At 41.8% G+C, this 15,551-nt stretch overlaps 1 pseudogene; it reads left to right on the top strand.

The window, feature by feature from the left end:
- Positions 1-13,312: 13,312 nt before the first annotated feature.
- On the top strand, positions 13,313-14,406 carry LOC114209793 (pre-mRNA-splicing factor 38A pseudogene; annotated as a pseudogene).
- The last annotated feature ends 1,145 nt before the right edge of the window (positions 14,407-15,551 follow it).

The following is a 15,551-nucleotide window of genomic DNA, read 5'->3' as shown; positions in this document are numbered from 1 at the left end:
CTCTAATCTATAGCTGGTCTGTCAGAAGCACAGGTAACAACCTTAACTTTCGATTGGCATCTGAAGTGGGGTAATGAGGCAATCTTGAGGGACTGAGCCCTCAACCTGGGGGATCTAATGCTATCTCCAGGTAATGTCGGAATTGAGTCAAACTGTAGACACCTAGCAGGTGTGAGAGAATCCCTTGATGTGTGTGTGTGTGTTGGGGGGGGAACCCACACATTGGAATTGGGTGCAGAGTTATAACCATGGACCCCAGAGTCCAGCTGAGCTTGTTAGAAGCTGGATAGCTGAGGCCACTACTCAGAGCACCCTCTAGTCAGAACAGGCCTGAAAAAAACAGTGCACTTTCCCTTCTTCATCATATACCGAATCACAGCAAAGAAGACTTCCTGTCTTTTTCCTTCAAACATGGAAAGGGTTTTGGCTGAACAAAGATGTCGTTGGAGTGCCCTCTGAAGAAGAGAGGAGGGGTTGGGAAAAGGCCCCACTGGATGGAGAAAGGCAATATCCCCTGGTTCAGTAGGGGTTGGCCAGGCTCTTCCAGGGGCTGAGTGTGGGGGCTCACAAACAAGACCTGTCTGCAGTCCCTGATATTGTGTGGGCTGACCACAGCAGGGGGAGGAAGAAACCACCGTCACACTCAGAGTGAACGTGAACCAAGGGTTGATGGAAATGCTTTTGTTGTATTAAAATGCTATATGAAGATATCGCTGGTTGCATCAAACAGAAGATCATGATTATTACCAAAAGAGCCCAATTCTCACCAAATAAAATAAAGGTGATCTCCGACTGCTTTACAGGACTCTGGGTGACATTCCTCATTCTGATGTCAGCCTGACAGCACCAAGCTTCTTTCTCCTCACCATGACCAAGATGCCCTGGATCTTCCTGGAAGTGCCCAGTTCCTCATTCTTTCTTTACAACGGAAGGATGCCCAGACCCCCTCCAGTTGGACTGACTCAGAATCTCTGGGGATGATGGGATCTAGACTCTGTAGTGTTTTAAAAGCTCCACAGTTGATTTGGGTGCATAACTGGCAACCAGTCGGATGGTGTGCATTTAGTCAGGTTAGTGGCAAGAGACAGAACACCAACTTAAAGTAGCTTATGCCAAAAGGAGGGTCCAGTGGCTGCAATAATTGGAGTGTTTCAATTGGTGGTGCTGGTGACCGGCTTGGCTGGATCCCAGGTTCTAGACAGGCCTTCCAGATTCTCTCCCTCCATCTCTCAGCCCTGATTCCTCCCTACTATCTTTAACCTCAGATCAGCTCTTTTTAGGAAGAGGCAGGGATGACCTCTCAACACCATGCTCTAGAGGATAATTCCAGAGACATAAACATCACTAAATAGGGCTCTCATTGGCCCACCTGACTCACATCTGTGTTACACGGTAAGGAATGGGTTGATTGGCTAAAGTGGTCAGGTGTCAGATCTGGGTGGGTAACAGAGAGTCATTCACTAGAAGGGAAAGATCTGTAAAGGAAAAAAGCAGAGACAAAGAAGTGATAGTATCTCCTGGAGACCAGAAAGATCATGCTAATAGCCAACTTTTTTTTTCTGAGCACTGTGTATGTGTATCAGGCACACTGAGATAAGCACTTTACACACTCTATACTTTAAAATTCTATCACACATCTCACAAGATGCATCCCCTGTACACTTTCATTTCCTAGAGGAGAGGAGAAAGGCCTAGAGAGGTTATGTGCCTACACGCTTGCCAACTAGTTGCTGGCAGAGCTAGAGATTCAGTGCAAGACTGTTTGATGCCAGAATCAAGCAGTAACCAGAATGGCTCTCAGCCTCCAGGACCAGCATGAGCACATGGCTTCCCCTCCTCCCCTGGCTCCCCCATGGGAACGTAGCTGATCATTACTCCTTTCTTATTCTTTTGACTTAAATAATGCCCTCTTCCTCATTTTGAAGCATCCCAAAGGGCAATTATTATGCTACTGACCCCTTCCAGCAGTTTATGAATTTGACAAACCATCTTCAGTTCTGCACGGAAGTGTGTTCTGGCTCCTCTCTAGCAGGCCCTCGTGGTTAGCCAGCTGTGGGCCCAGCACTGGATCTGCTCACAGACTTGAAGGTAGTGGAGGCCTGGAGGAACTACCACGTCCACTCACAGATGAAGGATCTCTGGAAAAATTGTTCTGGGGGCTTAAAACCATTTTTTTCATTATAAACCCTGTTTCACAGAAGAGGAAAGAGCAGCAGTAGGTCAAGTGAGAAATTCAAGGGGACTGCAGATTTAGAGAGAGTTCCTCTCTGCCCCAGTCCTGGCTTTCCTCAGTTCTCCCCTCCCCCACCCTCTGTGAGCCCCAGCATCTTTCTCTTCCCCTCCCCCGGTCCCTCCTTCTTTCCCTCTGCAGCAGCTCTATTATTTCTAAAGTACATTATGTACTTTTATGATTTGGTCTTCCTGCTGTGACAACAAGAACGAACTTTAATAGGAGTATAAACACCATTTGAAAATCCTTTTTGCAGGCTTTCACTTTTTATATTCTACTGTGTGCTTGTCTCTCCATGAATAAACAAATCATGCACCAACAAGTAGGGTGAGAAAATGCATTTCCATTGTTGTTATAGCGGTTCTTGCTGGAGGCACTGTGACTTATAACACAGATATATTTCTACCTTCCTTCCCTCTCTGACATCAACAAGAAAACAAGAGCCAAATCCCAACCATTCCTTTCTCCACAAGGATGCAGAACAGTAATGTCATCCATGCTGAAGGTTCCCCAGACTCTGGTTGTGACTGACACTCTGTCTGCAAACTCCAAATTGAGTAACTGGGTTCTCCTGTGTGCTGCGCATCAACAGTATCAGACAGGGAGAGGCAATGTGCCTGCAGGGTTTAGATGGGCAAGTTGTTGATGACCATGGAAGAAGAGGGTTGCACAACTCAGAGCTGGCATGCAATAGAGGTGAAATGTCCCCGGATCAGTTCCATCAGTTTTATGATTGGGATAATATTTAGTGGTAATATAATATGTAATTACCTAGAGAAAAGAATGGAGCAGTTGTGAAAGCCTTTAGTCGTGGTAAGTTTTTTTTTCCATAAAAGTTGCAGAGAGCATTTTCGTCTCATTTTGGCTGATCTGCCTTGGGGCTCAACTCATCTGAGATTAGGAAGCAGTACTAGTGACACTCTCACTAAATGTAGTGATAGTCCCAAACTGCACACTCATTTTAGAGACAGGAGAGAGGGCATGAGGTTCCTTCTTCTATACCACAATATTTTATTGGAGGGACATATAAAGAAGTTCTATTTCGAACATGTGGAGTTTAAGGTGCCTGAAAGATTCCCAGCCTCCAGAAAGACCTGTCCAGTGGGTAGTTTGAAATCTGCCCTCCAGAGCTCAGCTGCATTTGAGAATAAGATTCTGATTGTACTTCAAGCTGGAAGAGGGAGGACACACTCTCCAGTAGAGATTGTTGAGAAAGGGGATGAGAAGTTATATCTGGAATTGGGGGAGGGTAGCACCATTTGCACACCAGTCAGAGAAAGAGCAAAAAGCAGTGAAAGAAAGAGAACCAGAAGGAGGTGCCCTGGGGGAACGAAGGAGAGCAGGGTTGCCAGGAGTGGTCAGTCAAACGCGGCCAAGGATCTGATTATGGTAAAACCCCTGGAGAGATCCACGGATCCAACGGTTTGGAGCTGGCTGTGATTTTGCTGAGGGTGTGTTGCAGTGGGTGTGTCTAAGGTCAAAATCCAGACTGCACTGATTAAAGATGAGAGACGAAGTGCAGAAAACTCTTACAAGAAATGTATTGGTGAAGAGAAGGATGGCCAATAATCTGTTGGAAAGAAAATACTGACAGGTGATTGCCCCTGATGGGAGTGCCTGGACTATGCATGCAAGAGAGGCAATGTAGCAAGGGGTGGGAAAGTCTGGAGGTACGAGAGGAGGCTGATAACTAAGGGTACAGGGCGTGTGTGAGGTGTGGTGTGTATGCGTATATGCTGGGTGTGTGTGTGTGTGTGTTTGTGTGTGTGTGTGTAAGGCTTAACCATGGGTGAAAGTAAAGTGAGCTGGCTGGAAGTGAAGTGACGAAGGCTCTGTAGGGCTGGCAGCAGCTGTCTTCCTCTTGGACTCTAGTTCCTGTGGGTGTGTTTGCATCTCCTCAGCTGCTTGGGTGAGCCCTGCCAATGCCAAGCCTGCCAGTGCCAAGTCTGCCAGTGCCCCGCATGAGAATGCAGTGCCAGGAATGACAATAATGTCCCCTGATGCTCCCATTGCCTCCTGTTCCTAGGTGCCAGGAGGACCTGGGGTCTCAGCATCAGGGTATAAGGGGGGGGGAGAATGGCCCTCTCTCCAAATGCATACCTCACTTTATCTGCTGGCTTGGACCTCTTTGAAAACAATTCTGATACTTGCTGTGAACAATGCTCACAGAGGAGTCCACATGCATTTCTTCCTCCTGGTAGTAGGAGCCCATCTGTCACATCCAAATTCCTCCCTGAGAAATTGTGGCTTTCAGAGATGCCTGTTGCTGGCCTCTGAGTCTACCTTTAACCTGTTCACCAAGCTTTACTATTTCTGTTCTTCTTGTGAAGGTTTAAATTCTTAGGCCAAAGTTCTAAGGCCGAGTTTAAGCTCAAGGTTTCTGTGCTCCCTCTCCCTGTAGCAGGAACTATGAAAGTGAAGCCCCCGCTCCCACCCCAGTGCCCACCTGGGAACGGAAACCCCCGCAGGAAATGAGCATCAGAGGGTCTATTCTCTTCCACAGCAATGCCTTTCACCTGCTCAGAAGTCTCTGTCACACAAACACAAATGGGTTTCCACTCTCACATATAATGAGACAGCTACACATTTTCTCTGAGTTAAATAGAAAGGGAGGCTATCTACTCGGAGAGAGGGGTGTGTCAAGGGTTGGAGCAGTAGCTGGGAGGAAAGGTAAAGAAAGACAATTCAGGATGGTGTGGGAAGTAATGTAGTGAGAACCTGTTAAGAGAGTTGATAGATGGGAGGTCAAGGGATTGGGGTGTGTGGGACACAGAAGAGTAGATTTTGCTTGATTCCACCCTACAGGTGAGGCCGGCTGTACAGACCAACAGGGCTAAATGGGAAGGCTGGCTAATAAGCGGGATATGGGGATGAAGAGAGCCTGAGGGTGCATGCAAAAACCCCACAGAGCAAAGGAACAAGATCAAGTCTAAAAAAAGAGAAAACCTGTGGTCTTATTCAAGGGTAAGGGGCAACCAAGACTGAGGTCAGGGACCAAGTGGACATCAGAATGAAGTTGTGGATAAGAAGTGATGTCTGGCCAGGAAAGTTGGATGCAGATTTATAAAGTGGACCTTAGCGTCGCAGAGCTCCTTATCCTAAGATGGTTTACTAGTATCTAGGAGGACTAAAGGTGGTGAGATAGACAGGTTCAGTGGGACTGGGAGGAAGAAGGCCAAGAGGCTGTAAGAGAGGAAATGCCAGAAGAGTAGCTCCCAGTGATGAGTCCAGGGTGTGACCATACTTGCAGGAGCTGAAGTCAGGGGAATGAACCTTGAAGGTCTCAAGGCACAATCAGCCTGGATGTTGGCGGGACCAGCAGTGTGGGCATTAATTGTATAAAGAGGAAGCCTTGGAACCAGGGGCCAAAAACCTTAAGGAATATGACATAGTGACAGAGAGATTGTTCAGTGATGAGAATGAAACTGGGAAGGGACTGGATGCCAAAAGTGAGCTAGTTTGAAGAAGAGGTAGTTGAAGAAAAGACAATGGAAGAGAGATTGCCTGAATGGGGTTACAAGGCACCTGGCCATTGTGACCTCATTTTATATTTTAGCATTACCCACATAATCACCTTTACTGGGATTCTTTGTTGTTGTTGTTGTTGTTGTGTGTGTATGTGTGTGTGTGAGAGAGAGAGAGAGAAAGAGAGAAAGAATTTGAATGACCATATGGCATCACTTGCTTTCAGACTGAGGAACTACCTTTAGTATTTCTTGTAGCAGAGATTTGCTAGAAATGAATTTTCTGTTTTTATCTGGGAAATGTCTTAATTTGCCTTCATTTTTGAAAGACAGTTTTGCTGGTTATAAAATTCTTGGTTGACACGTTCTTTTTTCTTTTTGTATACTACCTTCCTGACCTCAATGGTTTCTGTTAAGAAGCCAGATGTTAAGCTTACTGAAGATCCCTTGTATGTGATGAGTCATTTTTCTCTTGCTGTTTTGAATACTCTTTACCTTTGGCTTCCAATATATTGACTATTATGTGTCTGGGTGTGAATTTGTACTTATTCTACTTGGGGTCTGTGGAGATTTGTGCATCTGTAGATTAATAGTCTTAATCAAATTTGAGATGTTTTTACTACCTGTTGTTCACATTGCATAATCTCTATTAGTCTGTTTTGTATTTGTTGATTATTTCTTCTTTCAGCTCAAAATACTACTGAGCTCCTCCTACAGAATTTTTCATGTCAGTTATTGTACTTCTCAACTCCAGAATTTCCATAAAAAATAATTTCCATCTCTTTATGATAATCTTTTTGTTGAGAACATTGTTGTCAAATTCTCCTTTAATATCTTAGACATGATTTCCTTTCTTTCTTAGAACATATTTATGATAGCTCATTTAAAATCTTTGTCTAGGGGTGCCTAGGTGGCTCAGTCAGTTAAGTGTCTGCCTTTGGCTCGGGTCATGATCCCAGGGCCCTGGTATTGAGCCCCGTGTTGGGGGTCCCTGCTCAGCGGGGAGTCTGCTTCTCCCTCTCCCTCTGCCTTACCCCCCTACTCATGCTTGCTCTCTCTCTCAAAAATAAATAAATAAAATGTTTAAAAAAATAAAATCTGTGTCTAGTATGTTCAAACCTGGGTAACCTCAGTTTTACTGACTCATAGCTTTTTTACAAGCCTCATAATTTTTTGTTTAAAACTTGATATTTTAGACAATGTATTGTAGTAACTCTGGATACCAACTCCCTGTTGCCTCCCCCTCCCTGGGGCGGATGTCATTGTTGTTTGCTTGGTCGTTTTTTCATTTGTTTAGGGACTTGGCTGAATTTATTCTGTGACATCTATTTTCTATGCACCGGGCAGCCTCTAATGTCCCTGCTCCAAATTTTTGCCTGTATCTATCTAGGGGTTGCTCTGGGTCATCACAAAACATTTATTCGTTAAGTGTTGTGCTTAGGTTCTCTTTATCTGTTATATTTTTTAATCCTTTACTACGTGTGTGGCTTGGAGACTGCTATCACAGTTCAAGGGGTTCGTGGCTTTGCCCCTTGTTCAGCCAAAGAGTAGCAACTTGGATGGTGCCTTCCTAATCACAGCAGAGAGGGCAGAGCATTGGGCATGCATAAAGTCTTCTGGACTGCCAGGGGTGTATACAGTATTTTTTTATGTCTGGCTTTATAAAAGTTGCCCTGGATCACAGAAGTTTGCTGTTCAGTCAATGTTTAGTCAAAGACTGTGATTATGCTTCTTGTGACAGTTTCTGCACACTGGTTGGTCTCTTGATCACAGCTACCAGGAACAGAGCTATTGCAGCATGGGACTAGAGGAGATGAGAAATGAGAATGACCTGCCCTCTTCCCTGCCCAGGGTGAGACTGCAGCCCCAAGATGGGGATCTGGGGAGAGAAGGAGCCTCCATCTTCTTGGCTGTGCTGGCCTGGGTAGAGCATTTAAGTAACTGGAAAGAGGATGGAGGAAGAGCAGGTCATGTCTCAAATGTCACAGACTCTTCTTGAATGAATATTTTTTTCATTTTCTGTATGTCCTTATGACAGTTTTCAGAGACTTTTAGGTAAGTGTTATTACTGTTTTAAAATCTTCTCCAGTTAAATGATGGTTTTGTTGGGAAGAAGGCCCACGGAGCTCCTCATTCTGTCATTTTGGAAGTTCCCAGCTCATGCCTTTTGCATTATTTTTTTATTCAGACAATTTCCTCCCAGTTGGAACATAACCCTGTTCCCATGTAAAGGGCCCTCCCTAGTGTCAGGGCTGGGATAAATCAAGTAACTCCTCTACAAGGGGCATATTAAGTCACATTCTGGAGCTGGCACATTTACTGTCCTGTCTCCTTACACTTGCTTTGCTAATAAGACAAAAGAAAGGTCTGTGTGGTTCAGATTTTATAGACAGGTTTCTTATTTGTTTTTAAATTCTCAGCACAGTGAGATGGCTAAGAGCAGCTACTCAAGCCAGTTTGACAGGGTCCAACTCTGGCTCTACCACAGGCTCTGTAGGTCTTCATGTCCTTGCTATAAACATGTGAGGAGGACAGAATTTATTCAAAGGCCTCCCCCAAAGAAGGCTATTTCACAACTTCTCTCCATAATTTCCTTTAACGGCTATAGTTCTTTCTTTCTAAGAACCTGGGGGTAATTGTTGGTCAAATAAAACAAATCAAGAGGTTTTTTTGTTTTTTTTTTTAATCAGAAACTATGTTTTTTCCTATGCTTATGTTTTAACTATACTTCCTAACAGCATTTTTCATGATGTAGGGTTTTTAAGAATCAATGGGTTTGGAGGCAGAGTAGTTTTACAAGATTTCCTGGCCTTGGTCCTAAGCAGTTGGATATCTATAAAGGGTCAAATTCTGCTGAAGACCTCCCCTCCCCAACTTAAAATAATGAGCATAGGGTACAAATGAAAGGGACAGCTGGTTGATTTTCATAGGCATGTATAAGCAAAAAGAGATGCTAATAAAATGAATGCTAAGGCTTAAAACAAAGTGCTTGCCAGGTTGGGAAACTGGCTTTTGACAAGACTGAAAGCCTAACAAAGAAAATCCTCATGGGCTGAAACAGGTTACACCCTCCAGCCCTTGGATAATCAGCTCTGATCCTCTAAGCTGAGTTGCTTCCACAGTGGACTCTCTCATGGTAGCACCTATCAGTAAGCAGCCTCCAGCATTCACACTGCCCACACCACTAACCCACCCCCACACCTTTCTTCTGCAAGCACCCTTACCTAGCACTTCCTTAATTATAGAACAGAGAATAAGGGAGCTGGTAATTCATAACTTCATTGCTGACTTACATTTTAGTGAGATAAGGGGAAAAAATAACATAGCTAGAGGAAGTAAAGGTAATTATAGAACTGCATAGTGATTCAGAGATATTAATAACACCTGGGACTCACCAAGGGCTGTTGTCTCAAAATGTTTTCATAAACAAAACAACTTCAGCTTGCCGTGTGCATGGAAAGAGATAGAACAGCATTTGTTAGTTGCCAACCCCCAGTTTACAGAATCTAAGTGGGCTTGGCTCACATTTACGGAGCACGTCTCCATGCCAGACACAATGCTGAGCTCTGAACATTTGATTACTGTATATCCCTCACTAAGGTGAGTGTTTTTATCCTCTTTATATAAATAAGGAAATGAGGAAATAAGGGGACGGATGTGAAGACCCTTAGCTAAGGTCAGTCAGTTTGTACGTAGAAGATCTGATTCCAACTCAGGCCTACAAGACTTAAAGCCTGCCTGGTACACTTAGCCATCCAGCCTCCAAAAGACTGAAGCACTTGTATGGTACATACCAGGCACAATAACAGAAATCTCCCACTGCCTGAACTGCTATGCTCTGATATAAGGTGAAATGTGGTACAGAGAGATTAGAAAATAAAGGTAGAATCGGGGCTCTGGTCAGGATTCTGACACTTGCAGCTTGAGTGACCTTCATTGGGTAAAAACCTATGGAGTTCATAAGTCTCTATGATCCTATCTGTAAAATCAGGACTAGTGGAGGCTTCTAGTTCAGGCCATGATGCAGTACTGGGTATCAGACTTATTTTCTTACCATAAGCCCTGTGAAACCTGAAAAAAAAAAATTGAAACAACTGCTTTCAGTCATTGGAGAACAGAAACTGCAGGGCTGTGGCCCTTGAGAGAAGAACACATGGAATAACTTCCCATTTATGCCAGAGAACACTTTCTAAATCATGGCATGGAAGTGGATCTGAAATAGAGAGTAGTGTTCTCCTTGGATGGAGAAAGAAGATAGGAGTTTGGTGTTGATGAGGCAGATGGAATTTGAGGGGCAGGATACCAAGAAGAGGAAGCTAAGCAGGGGAAAAATCTCAGAAATACACATAATAGACGTCTTGAGTCTGTGGACAAATGCTACATATGCACAGGTCAGACTCCACAAGGTCTGGCAGAGAACAGCTACTGGGAGCTGGGAACTTGGTGGAGATATCAGAGATGGCACAGGGTCGGTAAATGCTGGAACTCCAACTTGCCAGAGGGGAGAAACTGCACTGAATGTTCTAGGCATTCAGTTAAGACCCCAGAAAAAGCCATGCCCTAAATTAAGAGCTACTCTTTCTCATCCTGCTAACTCTTAGTTTCTCATACCAAAGCCTAAAACTAAGCTGTGCTGTCAATAAATTAACTGCCTGTCAAAAAAAAAAATGCAACACTCTTTAAAGAAAGAAAATATAATTTGGGCCTCTAACAACATTGTATACACTTACTGTACAGCATACAATCAAAAATCACTAGACAAATAAAGAGAAAAGAAATATGTCCTAATACTAGGAGAACAGCAGTCATTAGAAGGAAACACAGAGATGATACAGATAATTAGATTGACAGACAAGAAATGTAACTGTTACTGGGGCACCTGGGTGGCTCAGTCGGTTAAGCGTCTGCCTTTGGCTCAGGTCATGATCCCAGGGTCCTGGGATGGAGGTCCCATGTCTGGCTCCCTGCTCAGTGGGGAGACTGCCTCTCCCTGGGCCCCCTGTTCCCCCTGCTTGTGCTCTCTCTCTCTCTCTATGGGGCTTTCAACAGAGAAATGACATACATTTCCAACGTGCATAACTGTGGACTGAGAAGGAGAGGCAAGAGATATTAGAGTCCCCAAAATGGAAAACATAATGTCAGAAAACTTTCCAAATTTGATGAAATATAGTAACCCAATAAGTTCAAATTCAACAAGCTCAACAAATCCTAAATCTTATAAATAAATAGAAGACTACACCTTGATGTAAGTTAGTAAAACTTCCCAACACCAATGACAGAAAATTTTAAAACCAAGCAGATGAAAAATACTCTGATACAGAACAATAAAAATAACTACAAATGGAATGGCATCTTTAAAATGCTGAAGAAAAAAACCACCAAACTAGAATTCTATTTCTAGTAAATATATTCTTTTAAGAAAAGTGAAACTATATCATTTTCAAACTAAACAGAGACTGAAAGAATTCATTAATACAATGCACTACCAGAAATGTTAAATGAAGTTCATCTGACTAAAAGTAAATGAAAGCAGATGGGAATCCAAAATCTATGCAAAAGAATAAAAAGAAAAGAAATGGTAAATGTAACTTTTTGTGTCTTAATTTCTTTGAAGACAATTGACTTTTTAAAACAAAAATACTAAGAATACATTACGGGGCCTATAACATATTTAAAAAATTAAAATGTAGTAAAAATAGCACAAGGACTTAACAGAAATAAGGGAATATTATTGTAGGATTTTTACATTTATAATATATAATAAATGTATTATTATATTAAATATATGATATATATATATAATATTAACAAGATAGACTACGATAAATAAAGAATGCATATTTTAAACTCTGGAGTAACCACCACAAAACCCAAAGCCAATGGAGGAGATATATTGGTATACTAACAATTGTTCAATTAATTCAAAAGGACAGAATAAAGAACAAATGACCAGGGAATGGATGGGACAAACAGACACCAAATAGCAAAGTTGGGTAAACATTTCAGTTAATAAGTACAGCTTGTCAGACTAGATAAAAATACAAGATTCAACTAGACACTATTTAAAAGCTGCACACTTTAAAAAAGAAAAGACACAGAAGTTAAAAGAGAGGGAAAGATATGCAAACACTAACTATAAGAAAGCTTGGGCAGCTATATTAATATGTCAAGGTAGGTTTTAAGGAATATTACCACAGAGAAAGAGGAATATTTTTTAATGATTAAAGGGTCAATTCATCAAGAAAATACAGCAAAATGTGTGCTTTTAATTAAAGAGCTTCAAAATACATCAAAATAGATTCAGAGAAAAAGTGACAGAACTAAAGACAGAAATAGATGAATCCACAATTATAGTTAGATATGTTAATACTCCTCTTGGCATTGACAGAACAATATCAATCAACTTAATTGGCATTTGTAGAACACAATATCCAACTCTAATACACATTCATTTCAGGCACAAATGGAACATTTACCAAGACAGACAATAAAGTACTGAAATCATAAGGAGTATCACCTTTGACCACAATGGAATTAAATTAGAAATTAATACTAATTTTTAGAAATCTCTAAATGCAGCTCTATACTTCTAAATATGCTAGGAGCCAAAGAAGAAATCACAAAAGAAAAGAGAAATATTTGGGGCGCCTGGGTGGCTCAGTTGTTAAGCGTCTGCCTTCGCCTCAGGTCGTGATCCCAGGGTCCTGGGATCGAGCCCCACATCGGGCTCCCTGTTCTGTGGGAAGCCTGCTTCTCCCTCTCCCACTCCCCCTGCTTGTGTTCCCTCTCTTCCTGTGTCTCTCTCTGTCAAATAAATAAAATCTTTAAAAAAAAAAGAAATGAGAAATGTTTTTAAGTGAATGACAATAAAAATACTACATATTAAAAATTGTTGAATGCAATCAAAGGATTTGTTAGAGGGAAATATAAAGCTTTAAGTGATTATATAAGAAGAGAAGAAAGATTTAAAACTAATGATATAAGATATCACCCTAAGGAGTTAGGAGGGAAAAGAGCGAATTGGCAGAGACAAAGTAGAAAAAAAAGATAAGAAAGATGAAAGAAAATAATGAAAGAGAAAACAAGCAATAGAGGAAATCAATGAAATAAAAAATTATTTTAAAAAATATTAATACAATTGATAACTCCATTGCCATACTAATAAAGGGGGGGATGCAAATCTCAGAAATATAAGCAGAACCATCACTACAACCACTACAAACATTACAGACAGTAAAAAGATTATAATACAGGAATGTCATGAAAATTTTACACCAATAGATTCAACATCTTGTGTAAAATGAATAAATTCCTTGAAAGACATATATTAAACTGAATCTAGAAGAAATAAAAAATCTAAATTTTCTTTTATTTGCCAAAGAAATTGAACGTGTAACTAAAAACTTTCCCCCAAAGAAAACACTGGTGAACTATATCAAGCATAATGCCAATCTTATATAATTTTTTTTCAGAAAATAAAGGAGTAAACACTTCCTGGCTCAAATTATGTAGATACTGAAGCCTGCCTGACAAGTATGCCACATAAAAGAAAAATCTCAGACAATATTACTTGTGCATGTAGAAACAAAAATCCTGACAAAAATATGAGCAGAGGCGTTCTAAAATGGCGAACCGTACAGTGAAGGATGCGCACAGTATCCACGGCACCAATCCTCAGTATCTGGTGGAGAAGATCATTCGGACGCGAATCTATGAGTCCAAGTACTGGAAAGAGGAGTGCTTTGGACTGACGGCTGAACTTGTAGTCCATAAAGCCATGGAGTTGAGGTTTGTGGGTGGTGTCTATGGTGGCAACATAAAGCCAACTCCCTTTCTGTGTTTGACCTTGAAGATGCTTCAAATTCAACCTGAGAAGGATATCATTGTAGAGTTTATCAAAAATGAAGATTTCAAATATGTCCGTATGTTGGGAGCACTTTACACAAGGCTGACAGGCACTGCAATTGATTGCTACAAGTACTTAGAGCCTCTCTACAACAACTATCGAAAAATCAAGAGCCAGAACCGAAATGGGGAGTTTGAACTGATGCATGTAGATGAGTTTATTGATGAGCTGCTGCACAGTGAGAGAGTCTGTGATATCATTCTACCCCGGCTACAGAAACGTTATGTGCTAGAGGAAGCTGAGCAGCTGGAGCCTCGGGTCAGCGCTCTAGAAGAGGACATGGATGATGTGGAGTCCAGTGAAGAGGAGGAAGAGGAGGATGAGACGTTGGAGAGAGTACCCTCACCTGATCACTGCCGGAGAAGCTACCGAGACTTGGACCAGCCCGGTCGTTCTCCCACATTGCGCTATTGGAGGAGTAGGAGCCGGTCTCCCAGAAGGCGGAGTCGGTCTCCTAGAAGGAGGAGCCCCTCCCCTCGCCGAGAAAGGCATCGGAGCAAAAGCCCAAGACGTCACCGCAGCAGCTCTCGAGACAGACTGCACAGATCCCGCTCCAAGTCCCCAGGTCATCACCGTAGTCATAGACACAGGAGCCACTCAAAGTCTCCGGAAAGATCTAAGAAAAGCCACAAGAAGAGCCGGAGAGGGAATGAGTAATGGACTCAGTTTGGTATTAGTCCAAATGGCCACCTGTGGATCCGAAGGCATCTATGTGGAAGGATTAAGATCTACTCCCCAGGCAGCTATGAGAATATTTTAGCTCTTTTTAACCAAATTTCTCCACTTTTCTTTTTCTTAAATGAAAGAGGTGCTGAGTTTTGTATCTCTCTGAGTCATTCATACTCCACATTTGAGGGATAGTGCTTCCCAAGGGCTGCTTTGGACCCCGTTGTGCAACCAACCTTGACTGTACTGAAATTTAGAAGGGTAGAGAGGATGACTGACAAGGACAGGATGTGGCTGACTGTTGACCTTTTTGTTATTAAATTTTATACACCCATAAAAAAAATATGAGCAAATAGACTTTGGCAATATGCAAAATGATAACACATCATGACCAAGTGGGTTTTATCTCAGAAACTCAAGGTTAATTTAGAATTATCAAGAACATACTTCACCACATTAACAGAATAACACTTATATATATAGTGAGAATATGTAGCAAATATGGTAGAATGTGGAGCAAGTGGAACTTTCATTCATAACTGGTGGGAGTGTAAATGATGAAGCCACTTTGGAAAACTCTTTGGCAGGTCCTTATAAAAATTAAACATGTATTTCTCTTATAGCCCAGCATATTTCATTCCTAGGTATTATGCCAAGAGAAATAAAAAACGTATGCCCACAAAAATACCTGCACCTGAATGTTCATAACAGTTTTATTCATTATAGCTAAAAACTAGAAACAATTGAGATATCCATTTAATGGGTAAGCAAATAATAGAATATCCGCACAAAGAATATGACTCAACAATAAAAGGAACAACTAGTACACTTAGCAACAGGCATGAATCTCAGAAGCATTATCCTGAACAAAAGAAGCCAAGCACAAAAGAGTACATCTTGTATGCTTTCATTTATATGAAGTTCTGGAACTTGCAGTGATAAATGATACCCCTTGTGGATGGGAGAATGCATGCTTGACTACGAAGAGAAACACAAGGTTATTTTCTGAGTGGTGTAAATGCTCCCTAACTTGATAGGAGTGTGAGTTACACCATTATATGCTTCAAGTCATCTGACCGGGCACTTCAGATCTGTACATTTCATAGGAGGTGAAATTAAAGTAACACAAATTGAATAAATAAGAGAAAAAAATAGTAATTCCTTCCCTGTCTACCTCACGTAAGAATGCATGTGAACACACTTTGTCATTATTAAGTATGGTACAAATGCACCTCGCTGCGTAGCAATTTTGGTGTCTAGGAAGAGGTTAGTGCTTTCGGAGGAT

Source organism: Eumetopias jubatus, unplaced genomic scaffold (genome assembly GCF_037043125.1).
Source record: "Eumetopias jubatus isolate StellerSeaLion01/CBP00866 unplaced genomic scaffold, mEumJub1_p1.0 scaffold_9, whole genome shotgun sequence".
NCBI classification, from domain to species: Eukaryota; Metazoa; Chordata; class Mammalia; order Carnivora; family Otariidae; genus Eumetopias; species Eumetopias jubatus.
The sequence above is the reverse complement of the archived record's forward strand: the minus strand, read 5'-3'. Positions and strand labels throughout refer to the sequence as shown.